Source organism: Canis aureus, chromosome 36 (assembly GCF_053574225.1).
Source record: "Canis aureus isolate CA01 chromosome 36, VMU_Caureus_v.1.0, whole genome shotgun sequence".
Classification (NCBI taxonomy): domain Eukaryota; kingdom Metazoa; phylum Chordata; class Mammalia; order Carnivora; family Canidae; genus Canis; species Canis aureus.
In genome coordinates, this window is record NC_135646.1 from 11446205 (window position 1) to 11464166 (window position 17962).

General features: G+C 33.6%; 1 protein-coding gene and 1 pseudogene across 8 annotated transcripts in view; one reads left to right on the forward strand and one right to left on the reverse strand.

Moving 5' to 3' along the window:
* ERBB4 (erb-b2 receptor tyrosine kinase 4) overlaps positions 1-17962 on the forward strand; it is a 1106505-nt gene that overhangs the window by 619610 nt on the left and 468933 nt on the right. The window contains exon 1 of one of the 8 annotated variants that reach the window (XM_077885350.1): positions 16201-16246. The exons of the other annotated variants lie outside the window; for them this stretch is intronic. The gene's annotated coding sequence lies outside the window, so the exon portion shown is untranslated. Of the gene's footprint in view, positions 1-16200; positions 16247-17962 lie in introns of those variants that run through there. 8 annotated transcript variants of the gene reach the window in all.
* On the reverse strand, positions 11731-12839 carry LOC144305785 (ribosome production factor 2 homolog pseudogene; annotated as a pseudogene).

Here is a 17962-nt window from a genome sequence, read left to right on the forward strand (position 1 = left end):
ATTCTCCCTTCTTTTCTTTAACTCTTCAGTCTTCCAGGTTTTTTCTATTCCTAGAATATAACAAACACTTTACTTTGTATATGCTTTTTCCTTTCCTTGAAATATTCTTCTACAACCCATCACATAACTGACTCTTCCTTCAAGTCTTAGTTTATGATAGTAGCCTCTGACAAACTTTCTCCAACAATATATACCTCCCCATAAATTGAAATTAGATTCATCAACCCACCCCATTCTTCATGTATACACTTCATGTACACACTGTGCATAATTGTTTTTATTTCTGTCTTTGTAGTAATTATCACAACTTGTAATTACCAATTTATTACTGTTATATTATTTTTATTCTCTACTAGAGTGAAAACACTGTAAATATTGGGATCATTTCTGCCTTACTTACTATTACATGGCAGATCTTTGGAAAGAACAGTGATCTCAGTATTAATTTAGCATCAATTTGGGGGGCACCTGGGTGGCACAGTCTGTTAAGTGTCTGACTCTTGGTTATAGCTCAAGTCGTGATCTTGAAGTCATGAGATGGAGCCCCGTACTGAGCACAGAGCCTGTTTAAGACTCTTGGTCTCTCCTTCTACCCCTCCCCTCCTCTAAAATAAATAATTTTTTTTTAAAAGATGCCATCAATTTTAAGATAAACTGTTATTTTATGTACCATTAAATGGAAAAATATTGACAAACTGTAATACAATTCTTACATATCACTTGATACTTGTGTCATATATTCAAAGACCCTTTTAATATTAGAAGTTTAGATGTAATTTTTATCATGTCACTCTATGTAAAAAAATTTTAAAATTATCAAAATAAATTGGTTGAGGTAATCATAAGACTTTTTTTTTCCCATTGGGATAATCTAACCCATAGTCACTTTTTTAAAAAAATTACTTAATTTTTTTAAGAGAGAGATAGAGAGCAAGCATCTGTGTGTGTGAGAGGGGGAGCAGAGGGAAAGGGAGGGAGAGAATCTTCAACAGGCTCCCTGCGTAATTGGAGCCCTAAACAGGGCTCTATCTCACAACCATGAGATCATTACCTGAGCCAAAATCAAGAGTCAGATGCTTAACTGACTGGGCCACCCAGGTGCCCCTACGGTCACTTTTCAACTATTTGCTTTCATTATGCCATCAAAGAATTGGTTGAGTACTGAAATCTAGCTCTTAAAATATTCTTCCACACTGTTGCCAGTCATTCTAGAAGGTTTATGCTAATGGTTTCTTGATCTCACCAGATAATGTTAGTGCAATGTTTTTATACAGTGGATCCCTATTAACTCATTTCTTTCTCAAATGGTCCTTAAATGGTTTGTTTGGTTAAAACTTGGTTAAAACTCGTGGCAATGACGTTGTGCCATCATACTATTAAAAATAACAAGGAAGTTCAAACATGTGTAGAGAACTGCTATAAGTTCATGACTTCCATCTGGCTAGTACCAATTATAACATGCACCCCAATTTTAGAGAGACTTAATCTGAAAAAACGTGCACCTTAAAATAGATGAAATACAGTAGTAGGCAGTAAATTACTGCTCTTACTTTGTCCAGCTCTTCCCATGGCTGGTTCCTTATTTTATTATTATTATTTTTTAATTGAAGTAAAATTAACATACAGTGTTACATTAGTTTCAGGTATCTAATATAGTGATTCAACAATTCTATATAGTGCTCATCCAGATAAATATACTCTAGGTTCCTTCTTTTTTTCAAATGTTTTATTTATTCATTTGAGAGAGAGAGAGAGAACACATGCACAAGAGAGATGGAGAGGGGCAGAGGATGAGGGAAAAGCAGAATCCCTGCTGAGTAGGAAGCCGGACACAGGGCTCTATCCCAAAACTCTGAGATCATGACCTGAGCCAGAAGCAGATGCTTAACTTACTGAGTCATCCAGTCATCCCTCTAAGTTCCTTCTTATCATTCAATTTTCATTACAAAAATTATATCAGGGTTCTCCCATGATAATCTTATTTAAAGTAACCCAGTACTCCTTCCCCTGCTCTACACTGGTCACTCTAAAATTATGTTTGATTTCATTTATAGCCCTTATTGTTATTTGATGGTTTTGCTATTGTCATTTATTTATGGATTATTTTTTTAGTGAAGGAATAATATTTATTTTATTTTAATTTGTTTATTGTGGGTTTGTCCCTTTAGAATGTCTGTTTGAAGAGAACAGAGACCTTTTCTCTCATTGGCTAATGTAATGCAAATTTTCTAACTGGATAGGTAGATGGAGAGATGGATGGTCTTTCTAACTTGATTTTTAGACTTACACATTATCTGGGCAGTCTACTTACTTTTGTTTTCAGTTTTGGTCCTTTCTATTTGCTGTCTCCAAAACAAGACCCATCGTATCCCAGTTCTCAGCTCATATTCTTCAGAGACCTAATCCAAAGTATTAGGTCCAGCATGCCAAGCTGTACTTATGGAATGGGGGGATCATAATAGCCAGCAACAGTGGTCACTTTCCCAGATATATATTATGATTGTTAATAACAAGAAAGGGGGAAAAAGGGAAGTTGCGAGTAAAAGAAATTTGCAATACGACTGAAGTTCAATCTAAAGATTTGACTGTTATGCAAAGAAAGGAACTGATTTTAGTAATGTGTGTGAGAAGTGATAGTGTTTATCAGAAAATCAGATATGAGAAAAGACACAAGATGATTAAAAAGAAAGGTTAGCACCAAGTTTTTACTTATTTCTCACATAGGCAAAAAAATATTGGTTATTTTAAATGGATTTATATTGAGTGCCTTATTCATTTGTGCTTAAAAATATACATTTGAGTTGATTGCAGTGTGCCATGAAAAATTTCAATATTAAGAAAAAATACAAAATATGTACTTTCAGAAGCTCTATAGTCTGCACTGTAGCATAATCATGTTCAGAGGGATCTGTACATGAGGCAGTAAACAGTACTCTCTAATTACATATCACCCTGCAAGTACAAAAACAAAACAAAACAAAAAAACAATTTTGCAGGCATATAAATGCTTATAGGCTTGAGTCAGTTCAAAATTATAGTCAGAACACTGTAACAGAAGTCACAGCTCCCCCCAAAATGTCAACACTTACTAATAGCAGCTACTAGCCTTTTATTTTCCAAGTGATTTAAAAGTGCTTGCCATGTACAGATGAAGGGTTTTGTGTAGTATATTGATAACCTCACCTTACAATATTCTACTCAGGGTTGAAATGTGCTATGTGAATGCATTCATGTTGGAGTCAGAAGGTTTTGTTTTTTTCTTTTAGGTAGGTTCAATGCCAAATGTGGGTCTTGAATTCACTAACCTGAGATCAAGAGTCACATGCTCTACAGACTAAGCCAGCCAGGCACCCCAAGTTGCAGATTTTACATTCATGATTTCAAAAAAATAATTCACTATGTTGGGGATAATAAGAGGCTCAGAATGAAATGTAACACATTTCAGGATTTTGCTGCATGAGTAGATACTCTTGTTAAGACCCATGAGATCTATCATGTAGCATAGGAAGAAGGATGATACACATTGGTTCAATTTTAGAAGTGAAAATGAAAATATTCAATAAAGATAATCTTGACTTGCATATCTATTAAGGTGAAAGCTAGAGTATAATGTAAGAGTTTAGTAACAAATCCATTATGCTTTCTAATGTGCAGTTAGCCTGAAGGACTATTTTGAAGCTGGACATATTTGACTACATTCCTTATTATATAATTGCCTCTAAATTAAATCAAATGACATCTTTATGTCAGTGCTTACGTCAATTGCATTTTTAAAACAATAGTAATTTTTGCCAGATTTTTGTCTTTTAACCACAGTGGATTAATTTAGGACCAAGCTTAAATCAAATTTATGATTTATTGCACACACACACACACATTCATGCATACACACACAGAGACATGCTCTTAAGCAAAATGGAATAGTTCTCTGTACAATTCAAAAAGACAAGTGATTGCCTATAATATTATGTATTTTATAGAAAGGTTTTACAGAATGGATATTATTTTCCAGGATTGTGATCAATGGATTTGTCAGAGGTCATGAAATTTTTCTTTGCAGCATATGAAAGTATGTCTACATATTGAATTGCCTGCCTCAGTTCTATTCCAGCTAGTCTCTGGAATCTGTTTATCACACACCATGCATGGAAATGGAATCATAAACAACTCCACAAGTTTGAGGAGCCTGAGCACTAATCACTTTTATATTATCCTTGATAAAATCTGAACACTAAATGTTGTGGTTTAAGAAGATTAAAAGGTACTAATCCTTCCTGTGGTCAGTGACAATTTTAAACTGTTCCATGTTGGGAGCCCCAATGGATACATGCCAAGACACTTGACAGGATTAAATAAACACTCAGCATATTCATATACATTTATATTATTTTCTATTTCTTTCACCCATTCTTTTATTGTCTTTTAATTTTTATTTAAGTGACTGCTATCCCATGTAATAGCATAAAAATCTGTATTGCTGACTTGCTTTTGGATTACTTCCTCTAGGATATCATGTGACTCTATAATTTGGGGGGATACTATCATATTGAATGTTATATGAAGTTTATAAAGCCTTCTAAAATAGCCCATTCATTTAAAATGCAAATGAATCTGGTCTATTTTGAGAACATATTTAATTAAAAAAATAGCCAGGCATAGGGCCAAAAATATTATAAATTATACTTCATTTAAAACTGATAAAAATATTAGGACATTTTAAGTGGTCACATTTTAAAGATAAGGACATCAAGAGGTTAGATAGCATGCCCAACACTGTTGTAAGTGGTTGGTTCAGATTTCAAACCCAAGTGGTCTAGTTCCAGAAAGCATACACTTTGTCTGTCTGTCTTCCTTCCTCTCTTCCTTTCTCTTTTTTTTTTTTTTTTTTTTTTTTTGAGAGAAAATGCACGTGCCTGCACGAATGTTCACTGAGTTAGGGTAGAGCAGGGGGCTGGGCAGAGAGAAATATTAAGCAGCCTCCATGGCCAGTGCAGAACCCCTTGGGGCTCAATCTCAGGATCCCAAGATCATGACCTGAGCCAAACTTAAGAGTGGGACGGTTAACCACCTGAGCCACTCTGGTGCCCCATTAGCCTTCTTTGTAAGAGTATCTGATCTTTTTTTTTTTTTTTTTTTGGTAAGTAATTAGTCTTTTGTCTTTGGATTCCATATCTTGGGGTTGTGTAATAGAAGAGGGGGACAGAAGATGAATTACAAAATGGAAATGGAAATGGGAGGGCTTCTCCCTGCCCTTTCCTCTCTTCCTTCACATAAAGAGTTGTTTCAGGCAAAAGGTCACCTGACCCAGGTAATCATGTTAGCCCCTTACTCCCCAATTTAACATTTTTTTTTCTCAGTGGGAAGAGCTTGGAAATCTTGAGGGAGGATTTAATACACTTAATTGTTGACAAATATGTTAATTACTGTGGAAATGCCATATGAAAAACTGAATTTTAAATGTCATAAGTCACAAACCCTACTGGAGCTCTGCCACTTGTAGATTCACAATTGGGAAAGGAATAACTGGGATGATTTTAGGAGTAAAATGACTCTCCAAGGGAAAGGGAAAAAGATTATAACTCCATTCAGAAAAATCTAAAAATCTAGAGCTAATGTAAGAAACAAGCCACTCATAAACTCCAGACCTCGTGGGCATTTCAGCTCAGTTTTATTGTTCTTAAATCCTAATTTGTCCTTGGTGGGAGGTTTGCAGAGGATCTTGGCTTTAGGATTCTCATGCCAACCTTGACAACATCTCTCTCAATCTGGAGACAGTCCTAAGAGATCACCTCTGGTATCAGCTTGGTTGATCTTTTTCTCTAAGTTTTCTTTTTTCATTTTCATAAACAGGTCTTGGCTATTCTTAAATGTTAACACATATATCTACCTGGTTTCTTCTTTTAGCAGTCTATATTTTGTTGTATTGAGGTACCATGGTATAAGTATATCATCAGTATTCTCATCAACAGAATATTTATTTCTGATGTTTTTCCTTACTCATTCTTAAAAACACCATATGCACATGTATAGATATTACTCTAGAATCTCTGTTAAAAATTGGTACATAGGCATTTTAAATTTTAATAGATACTTTCAAATTACACTGCAAAACAGTGAAACAGATTCGCATATATAGAAGGGATAGATGAGATAATATATTTCAACATTTATATAATTTTTTTCATACTATTCCAAGGCTTTTTGTATCATTAATCTATATAATTTTGTTAATGTTTAACTTAGGTCAGACCTTAAAATTTTTAACCGTTTTGTTAGATGAAAACGACATCTTGTTTTTGTTTTTATTTTCTAGGTTCTTGATAATAATTTTATATAACAGATTCTAACACTTTTTGCATTTTTCTTCTGCTTATGTAAACTCTATACATTAATATAAAGTATTCCCATTAACCTCACTACTTAAAAATGAATTCATCCAATGGCAAAAACTTTTCTTATTTTCACTAATTGAGATGATAGCATCCTAGATATTTTAATTTAGTAGAGATTATATAAAATCGTGTTTAAGTTTGATTACATTTGAATAGTTGAATAAATGAAATTATAGGAGCAAATAATACAGTATGAATTTAGTTTACTATTAAATATCTTGTGTATAATTTTCTCAGGTTCTTGGTTAAAAAAAAACCTTCAAAACACTGAAAAATTGATAAGTTAACATTTTAAAAATAATTAGTACAGATCTTGGAACTAAGAAGGTTTCAAGACATGTTAGCACGTTGACTTTTCATCTTGCTATTACTATTACCATTTTCATTATTTTTGCTTAAACTAGATAAATTAGAACCATTGATCAGTTTATAGCATTTTAGATACATAAAACTAAATTAAATTGTATATTTCAGTGGATATGAATTTCATGGAAAGAAGTTGTTCTACAAATAAGAGTGTTGGATTTCAATATATGCTTTGGACTCTGTCAGTTTGGCTACTATGTGCTATTTAAAAACAAAATATTTAATCTGTGGTAATGTCTCTTAAAGGTTGGTTAAATGAAATTTTAAAAAATTACCTAATACAGGATAAAATGTTTTTGTGGCATTTTAATCAAGATCATTATTAAAGGGAGTAAATGATTATTATGAGAAAATGGTATAATTTGAGTTGGAAAAATAAATCATTAGCCACCAAGGAATGCTAGGGCAGCACTATCTTCATCCAAGTACCAAAAGCCATGAAGTTAGGGCTTGGAGCTAGTATTAGGGGGAAAAAAAAAAGAGAGAACCAAGTATTTATAAAATAGGACTATTCATATTTAGTATTAAGTCTAAAGAGCTGAAATAAATTAAGAATGATGAAAAAAAAATTAAGAATGACGTATTTCAGGCAGCCCTGGTGGCTTAGTGGTTTAGTGCCGACTTTAGCCCAGAGCATGACCCAGGAGATCCAGGATCAAGTCCCACGTCAGGCTCCCTGTGTGGAGCCTGCTTCTCCCTCTGCCTGTGTCTCTGCCTCTCTCTCACTTTCTGTGTCTCTCATGAATAAATAAATAAAATCTTTTTAAAAAATGACGTATTTCGACAGATATATCCATATCAGAGAGGAGGCCGATATTATTCTGTCTTCTGGTCCAAAGTCTTTGTCTCTACTCCCTGCTAACCTTTTCAGTTGTGCTCACCAAAATTCTTAGAAACCATTAATATAAAGATAAACTATATCCAAGGAAATATGATTGGGATTTTATGCCGAATGCGTGTACTAACATGTTCTGTAAACTGAAAAAGCTACTTACTTCTCTGTTCTGTTTCCCCTTTCATAAAATAGCTATGGAAATATTATCAATCAATAATATTGTAAAAAAATTAAACACTGAAACATGTAAACTTTAGAAAATTAAATTTATTTCAAATTATTATTTTATTTGGATTGTAAATATATATGCTACATATAGTTACATGCAACTTTGCTTATGTTTTATTTCCATTTTTGTAAACATTTATATCTATACATGCATCTTTATCATTTTACCTATACAAGTTTTTCATACGTCTACTTACTTAACACTTCTTCAAAGATAGATATGTGTCTAATTTGTCTCTATCTCTGAATAGAGATATTGTGTTGTACTTGAAAAATATTTAATGAATTATCAAAATCTGTAAAAGAGAAACTTTAAATAAAATTAAAAAATAGACAATCTGACTGATCAAGGGACTTTAATAGCTCTGATTGTTATAAGAATCAATATGTGAAGACATAATTCATAGTATGAGTGTGTAGGACTGATTCCGGGTTTTCATTTACTTCAATTATAAAAGGACTTATGGAATAATACCCCAAAGATGAACTGTCCTTTGCTAAAAACAAAACAAAACAAAAAAACAAAAACAAAACCTGTTATTCTTTTTCTATTGACATATAGAAAATTTGGGTCACATGAGGTAAGTCCTCCACCCAACATTGTAATTTCACACGTGTGTATCTTGGATTCCTGGCAAATGTATTATTCATGTTTTTTTTTCCTCTTTTGAATATTTGTTTTCATTATTGAGTTTTCAACTTGGCCTGCTCAGCCTCCATGAAAGTAAGTTTTGTTTCTTAATATGCCAAGGCCTTTGTATCATTCTTCTATCAGATTATATTTCTTGGCCTTCAGTATTTCACTGCTTTTCCTTATTTTCTCCTTTTATTATTTGATTTGAATTTTCCTTTTTGATATCTTGTTAAATCATTCTCTTTCTATTGTTTTACTTCCTTTATCATTTAAAAGTTTCTAATTTTGTATCCTTACTGTCATCTCAAAGAAAATTTTGGGTTTGGTTTGTTTTCTAATTTATATACTCAACACTCAAAAGGATTTAGAGATGATTGCATTTAATTTCCTCATTTTACAAATAAGGAAAAAGCCTCACATGTGAACACTCTGTACTGAATAGCCATTCGGAGTGGGTAATGAGTTGTTCCCAGTCTGGTTCCACTTTTGTTCAACTATGCAATATTTTATTGCTTTTAAATATAAATATTTTTAAAGCATGTATTGATTATCCCCCAAAGAGCACATTTTGTGTTTAATAATTTACATAGATTTCCTTATTTGTTCCTTACAACAGCCTTGTGAGGTCATAGCATCTTAATTTTGTGGTTACACAGCTGACAGAGTCAGAGGATGAAGCAATATCTCAAAGTGTTTTCCTAGTTTCTTTATTGTTTTTACTTTAACCATTTAGGTGCACTTTCTTTTCTGCATTATTTATTTTGATTTTTCATTGCCTCCTGCAAGTCATTTAAACAGATGTTGACATCAAAGAATATTTAATAAAATACTGAAGTGCAGAATTGGGAAGAATAGCCAAATGAAGATGTTCATCCTTTCATAGAGAAATTAAACTCACTTTAGAAAACAGTCTATGGAGTTCTCCAAATTGACATTCATTTTTAGCTTATACCCGTTTTAGAATGTTTCTGAAATACAGACGGCAAGCTGCAAATATTCCTTACTCACATAAATTATGGAGTCATTTTCTAGTGAAAACAGATAGTTGGAAATCTGTAACAAAATAAATGTATTTTGTTCTCATAAACAGTGATGCTGCAGGCTGTGATGTTTGTTCCCAAACAGGGATGATGGTTATTACCAAGAAATGGTTCAATTTGGTTGGCACTACTCTGTTTTGTCAAGTATGAAGAAAATAAAGAATATAGTCACATTGTTTTGAGTAAAAGTTTTCTTTGAGAAGAATAAAAGATGTGATGTATAGACCTATTTGTTCCCTTATGAAGTAATTTTAAACATATTTTAGTTACATAGGTCCAATGCTGTTACCACTAGATGGGAAATGGGTTTAAACAGAGTAACAAATATCTGAATATAAAGTTTTGCATCATGGCAAGAAGGGTGAAACTGCTATGACTCTCAGAAAAGCAGAATCAAATTACAAGCCAATCATCTATAAGATCTGATTACTTAAAATTACTAAGTTAACTTAGGTAGGAGGTTGTCCAACCTATGGAAAATACATTATAACCAAGAGTTAAATTAAGACTTTCTTTTTATTAGTTTATATTAGTTTTCTTCTGCTCATACCTTGTACTTAAATGAAAAAAATAATGGACACACACACACAAAGAAACACAGAGAGATATGTATGGATATATATATATATAATCATAATCATAAAGCAATTGTGGAAAAATAAAAATATTAAAGGAATTGAACACATAAATCAAATCTACACTGTTATACCTCCTCACTGCCAGGAGATATTTATCAAAAAGAAAAATGGAAAAATATATGATTTTCAAATAGTTTTGGGTATTTATCGCAGAGAATATTCTTTCACTATAAATACACTATACGGTATCATAAGAAAATAAACATATATGGGCAGCCCGGTTGGCTCAGTGGTTTAGCGCCGTCTTCGGCCTAGGATGTGATCCTGGAGACCTGGGATCAAGTCCCATGTCGGGCTCCCTGCATGGAGCCTGCTTCTCCCTCTGCCTGTGTCTCTGCCTCTCTCTCTCTCTCTCTCTCTCTTTCTCTCTCTCTCTCTCATATGAATAAATAAATAGAATCTTTAAAAAAATAAGCATATATAAATGTTGAGGGCAAATTGCTTATTTGCTTACAATATTCTATTAATTTACATAGGCTATAAAATTACAGTTTTAGTTAGTTTTTTACATTTCTGGTCAATCTTTAAAGATAAAATAGTTAAAGCAAGCAATTTTTCCTTTTTTATTAGCTGAGAAATATGTTTTTATTACCTTGTAAAATATATAAATTCTCTATTTTTAATACCATGATTTCAAGATGAGCTAAATAGAGGTCAGGCCTATGCTGTTCATACACTTCTGAGCACTCTTACCACCCAAAAAGGGGAATAGATGTCTTCGTGTTTGTACTATAATCGCCTCTGTATTTTTATCACTTATTGGTAAGAACAATTTGCTACATAGCAATAATAAAACAGAATGTAATCAAATGTCACTACGGTCTGTTATACTGCAGTAATGTCAGATAAGAATAATAGGTTTCATAAAATGCTGGGCAAATCTTGGAACAACCTTATTCAGTTGGTGTTCAGATTCATGACCCAATAAAACTTATTCATATACATTTGGTATACACACATTGATACACAATAAGCTATGTCTGTGATTTTATTTAATTGTATAGATTCTTTTCCCATAGTGGGTTATTGAAGGACTTTATTAAATAAGACTCTGTGAGCCAAAATCCCTCAAAAGATTTGAAATCACAAGTATAATAATAAGGAGAAAATCTATTTAGTAGTTTTTAATTCCAATGTCCTTTTCTAGAGGAGAAAAAAAAATCCCCAGCATTATACTTTATAGTCCCAAGATACAAGGTTTTCAATAGACTCATTAATGTCAGGAAAATTTAAGTGGTTATATAACATAAATTCAACGACAAAAGTGTCACTATAGGCCTAAAATTGTTATGCCTACAGTCATCAGTACCCAAATTGTCCTTCACCTTCCAGGATCTGTTGAAACTTTCAGAACTCAAACCCTGGCCCTCAGTCTGGTGAAACTCTAAGCCCTTCCTTCTCCTGTGCTATCTGTATAGAGTGATACACAGTGTATAAGAAGGAGATACCTAAATATGACCCCCTCCCCCCAAAAGCTTCAGTAAAAAGAAAAGGAAAGATTCATGAATTTAGGCTGTGAAGTTTCACTATGAAATTTTAGTGGCTGTTGTGTACAAAGTAAACCAATTTATTTATTTGTTTTTTCTATCATTTTTTTTTAATTCTCTTTCATTTTTTTCTCCTGGTCTTCTGTTATCCTTCGTACAGGTTGCTTCTTCAATCCCTCCATGTTCCTGGTTTGTAGTTTTCTTAGCTCTTCTGCATATGAATCCTTCTGTAAGTTGTGCCAAAAGTATCATGGGAGACATTTTTCTTCTTCTTTGGCTTGAGGGTTTTGGCATTTTCATAGATAATTTCTAAAGATCATCTACTGCCAGATGTGTCCTCCTCAGAACCAGATCCAACGAAGGCCCCATCTCTTCCAATTTGATCCTTTGTGTTCTGCAACCAGATTTCTTCAACACCAACTTATAGCTTTGGAAATAAATCTTCCCATTCAGTGCAGAGAAGTGCAGAACATATTCTAAACCAGCCAGATGGATATTTGTTACAGTGGGGCTTCCGAAGAAATCAATAGGAAGAATTTTCAGCCTTCTCTAGTCTTCTCTTTCATCAAAATCATCACCAGCAAATATTAATGTGGGTGTTTTTCCCTTGGGACATTTACTATTCTTAATATCTTTTAGAGAGGCAAACTTCCCAATACCTAATTCAATCATATCCAGCACATGGTAGTCATATATGCGAACTATTACTAGATTATATGACCACTTCTTTACTGTGGGAACCAAACATAAATAAAGAACAATCTGACTTCTTTGAAAAGAATTCCAATGATGTCTGATCCTCAAATGGTCTTGTAATGTTTTTTTTTTTCTTTTTTTTTTAAAGATTTTATTTTTTTCATGAGAGACAGAGAAAGAGAGAGAGAGAGGCAGAGACACAGGCAGAGGGAGAAGAAGGCTCCATGCAGGGAGCCTGAGGTGGGACTCGATCCCAGGACCCCAGGATCACACCCTGAGCCAAAGGCAGAGGCTCAACCGCTGAGCCTCCCAGGCGTCCCATGTTTTTCTTTTTATACAGAGCTCCATACGGTTTTTTCAGTGCATACACATCTCTAAGTACTTGTGTCACCATTAAATTTGCATTTCTCCCCTTAATCAGCATAGCATTTTTAATATTTTCACTGAATTTTGGTTCTTTCTTCTCAAGGAATCTCTTAGCTCTTTTCGTTTTGGGCTTTACAACTCAATCCAAAGCGTCCATGGCTACCGCAATGCAAACCGGAAGGAACGCCCAAAGTAAACAAATTTATAAGGTCAAACATGCTGTATAACATTTGGCATAAATTTTCCTTTCTTCCAAGAAGAACGATTTTTAGTCTACATTCCCAAACTCATCAACCTATCAGTGCCAATTCAGTTATACTCATGTGTGATTTGGAATGATGAGCAACACCATGGAGAGTTGTGGATTTGATGGTTTCTAGAAAGATAAAACTTTGCTTAAGTCATTCAGATTTAATTTAAAAAATTCGTATTGTCTGATCAAACAAAATCTCTGCCTTCTAGATTCTTCAATATGTGACCTCTGAAGAGAGAAGCCCAGGGGATTTATTACTAAGACTGTAATCCTAAATATCCAAGTAGAACATAAAAACGCATCTGATCCCTCCCTGTATAGTAGAATAATGAATAGTAAAATAGGGTGACTTGCTCTTCTTCCAAGGCAAACGATCACTTTCGTACTCTGGGCTTGATGGGTATGTATGCATGTCCTCCAGTATGTTGTATTAGGAGTTTGAGGAGTAGCAATCAAAAGGAAAAATCAGGGCAAAAGCCATGCTATCCAGTGCCTATTTTGTCTTCATGAAATAAATACATGAATGTGGAGAAAATTAACTTTTTTTTGAAGAAAATGCTAGACTTCAGCACTTTATCTAGTCTCCTGACCTGAAACTCCATCTAGATGCTAAAGACACCCATTTGAATGTCTCTGTCCTTGAACTCTCCCCTGCACATAGACTTATATAAACTGCTTAGATGCTATATTTAGTGAAGCACTAGCTAAACTCTCATAAAACAGAGACCCCAGATTACACTGATGTAAGCAATCAGTTAATCTCTCTGATGGATATGATCAGGATTAATAGGACAACTCTTCACATTTAGTGATAAGAGAAACAGAGGAACACACATATTATTCTTTTAAGGGCACAATCTGCGGCTGGCATAAATAATTTTCTCTTATACTCCATTGCCCATGACTAAGTCACATAGCTTTAAGAGAGGCTGAGAAATACGCTCAGCTACATTCAGGAGATCTGTTCCTAGGGAGGAAAGAATGAATATGGATGGACTCTCAGTAGTTATCAGACAGCAGATATCCCATACGTATCTATAAGCTTAATATGCCCAAAAATGGAGCTCTTGATGTTTCCTTCTAAACATGCTTCCTCTATAGTTTGTCCCATTTTTTTGTAAATATGAGGTATATTCTTTGAGTTGCTCAAGATCAAAATCTTGGGGTTGCCTAGAATTCTTTTCCTTTTTTTTTTTTTTTTTGTTGTTGTTGTTCCTGACTTTAAATATTTTACGCCAGGAAATGTTGCCATCCCTTCATTCTATTAAAAAAAAAATCATCTTTTATGTTTCTTTACCTCCTCTGCTTCTGCCATGGTCCCAACCTCATTTACTTCTCACCTGGATTGTTAGAATAGCCTCCAAACTGGTCTTCCTGTTACCAGCCTTGCCTTGCAATAGTCTATTCTGCACACAGCAATGGTAATGCTGCTTTTCCAATTGTGAGACTCTTCTGCTCAGATATAGCTCACTCTTAGTTAAATAGCTCACAAGGCTCTACATGGTCTACCTCTTTCCTCTGAAAGCTTCAACCCCTACCCCACTTCCCTCTCTGCATTCCAGCCAGACTGCCCTGTCCTCTTAGCTATTCCTCAAGCACACCAAACACCTTTCCTCTTCATGGCCTTTGAAGTTTCTATTCTCTTTGCTTGAAATTGTTAAATTGTTCTCTTATCCTGTTTCTGGGTTTTTTGTTGTTGTTGTTGTTTGTTTGTTCTTTACTTACTTCAAGCCACTTTTCAAATGTTACTTTTTCAGAGAGACCTTTCAGGTCAGGCCTGACTCTGACCATTGTATGCACAATGGTAAATATGCGAAAACCAACTACATTTCCACACATAAACAGAAGACACATAATTGATACTTCATGTATCTGACACCAATTAATTGGCCTTTCTTTCTTTCTTTTTTTTTTTTTTTTTTTTTTTTACAAAATTGGCCTTTCTTTCAAAGTGAGATTTCTGTTGTAACTTATTTATCTGGAATTGAAATTTTATATGTACATGCATGTATATATATCAGCTCTCTCTCACTTTTCCTTCTTTTACTACATTTCATAAAACCTATATGTACAGTTTTTAAGTATGTAAGTACATATTTAAAACATGCTAAAATATTTAAGTGGAAACATAGTAGTTTCCCCGAAATCATCAGTTGAGGTAGGCCATAGTCAGAATAGTGGCCCTTCAAAGATGTCCAGATATGAATCTCTGAAGTTTGTGATAGCTTATGTTGCAAAGGGGAATGAAGGTTCCAGGTGGAATTAAGTTTGCTACTCAGTTGACTAAAATATTAAGATAATTCTGGATTATCTGGGTGGGCCCAAAGTAACCACAATGGTTCTTACAAGTCTAAGAGAGGGACAGGGAGAGAATCTGAGTAATGGCAAATACAAAGGACTTGGTCTTATGTTGGCTTTGAAGGTCGGTGAAGGGGTCGGAAGCCAAGGAATGCAGACAACCTGTAGGAGCTGAAGAAGGCAGATTCTTTTCCACAGCCTCCAGAAGCATTTGAGCCCTGCTGGCATACTGATTTTAGCCCAGTGAGACCCATTCCAGACTTCTGACCACCAAAATTGTGAGATAATAAACGTGTTGTTTAAAGCCACTAGGTTTGTGATAAACTAATAAGAAACTAAGATTTTAATGTTCAATATAATTTGAATATTTTCTCAACTAAGGTATTTGCTTGAGTTGGTGATTCTTAAAACATCAATGAGGATTCATTCTTCTGTTCACTTACACTAATAAAATAGAAACAAGAAAACAAAGAACTTGCCTCACTTCATGCCTAATCTACTATAGAACCTGTTTTTCCATAAATGCTAATTCTGCATTTGTGAGGCAGTGTAATTGTTTTCTGTTGGTCAGTGACTACCAAGTCTTTTAGTCTGACATAGAAAAAGTAGTTTTGGGAACTACTTTTCTTATAGATTCCACAATGAAATTGTCTAAGTTTTATTTAAAACTGGTAAATGTAGTGAATACCAGAAAATTAGTAGAAAAATATGTTTTTATGAGTTCAAGTAAGATTTGTGATAAAAAAATCGATCTTAATTGTGTGTGTTACTTCTTCAAAACCATTAATAAGCTGTAGGATAATATTGATCAAGCAATAATTAAAATTTATTTAGCACTGTGAGTCAAACACTATGCTATTTTATATGTATATATTATGCCTGTATGTTATCCTAGTAAAAAGCCTTTATGATAAATTCTAGAATAAGATAAATAAATACAGAATTCTAGAATTCTAGAATAAGAAAACTAAGGCAAAGAAAAATGAGAAAAGATGCTTAAGGTCCAACAGCTAGTAAGTATTTTGGAGAAAGATCCTCCTAGAATTTCCAGCTAAGTATGTGTCCATTGTATGATTTAAAATCTTGAACTGCTATGAGTTAAACAATCTCAGGGAGATGGAGGGTTAGTGTTCAAGCATTTATATGAGCTCATTACTCTTTGAGTTTTCTGTGTTTACAGTTTTCCATTTTCTACATTTCACGAGAGTTAGTTTATGTTATGCTCTGGGTGCATGTCTGTGTGTGAGCGTGTGTGTTGCCTCTGCAGCTGCTGAACATGCACCTGCATCAGCCTGAATCCTGCTAAAACCCACTATTAGTGCATATTATCTGGGGGTACTTGGAATGGTATTTGCTTGCCTTTGACATTAATAGCTGACCCTAATGTTCCTTTATCTTTAAACAGCCCATCTTCTTTTTAGAATATTCTTCCTATAGGCTATATTTAGTTTGCTATATTTAGTTTGATGTGTTGTCATTTTATTCTCCAACTAGCTTCCAGTTTTAGCAATTTAAAATCTGTTTGATATAATGAAAAACATGTCTCTAGGATATATTGGCAGTTGTGTTTCTTTTCTTGTTAAACCTGGTCATCCATACAACCAAGAAGATGAGCTTTAAGTAAAGGTGATATTTTCTTTTTTCATTGTATGTAATCAGTGCTGCAGAGCAAAAGATAGATATTTTTAACGCAAACTTTTTTCCTGATCAATATGTTGTTTAGGAGAAAAATTAACCAGTGCCACAAATGGATAAAATATTATGTTCTGTGTTGAGTTTTTGTCTGTTTTCGTTGTGTTTTTAACAAAGTCAGTCACCTACATATTCATTGAGTACCCATTTCAATAGGCACTATGTATGAAACTTCAGTTATTTATTCAAGTACATGAAAGATAGTTAGAAAACCAACTACATTTCCACACATAAACAGAAGACACATAATTGATACTTCATGTATCTGACACCAATTAATTGGCCTTTCTTTCAAAGTAAGATTTCTGTTGTAACTTATTTATCTGGAATTGGAATTTTATATTTTGCTTAGATTCCTCTTTTTTCTTTTTTTGTCTCCAAGATCACTTTCCAGGGAATAATTCAAGCTGATTGAATCTGGCCAACTACTTTGGGATATGGTGTTTAATTAACCATTCTGAAATAAAGTTGCAAAAACAAAGCTTAATTTTATTATTTTAATTAGTCACATGATGATTAATTATTGGGAGCCTTCAAATCATGTTTTTGGAACTATGGGTGATAACATTTATCTTGCACTCAGGAATCTGATTGATTAGAATGAAGTGAGGGGAAATTGTAGGGGATTTGAAGGAAAAGAGATTCGTAAGTTATTGTAATAAACAGTGAAAAAAGAGAGCAGAGAATGTAATAGCAGGATTATATATGAAGCGTTCTGGAAGACACTTTAATAGAATTATTTTTTAATATATTTCAATAAAATATGGTGTATGGATTGAAGTTACAGAGATAATTAGTTTCACTGAGTAAAATCTGTTATTTTCCTAAAACCTAGTAGTTAAGGTATATTTTAAATAATAGAAAAATTGGTTTTAAATATAGTTTAAAACCACTTAAACTCTGAATTGGTTTTAAATAGAGTTGTTTCTCTTTGTTGCTCTTATTTCTAGCAGTTATATTACTATTGATTAAAATCTCTAACTTTGAAAAAAAAAATACGTAACTTTGTAATCTATGTTTTTTTTATTCCATGATAG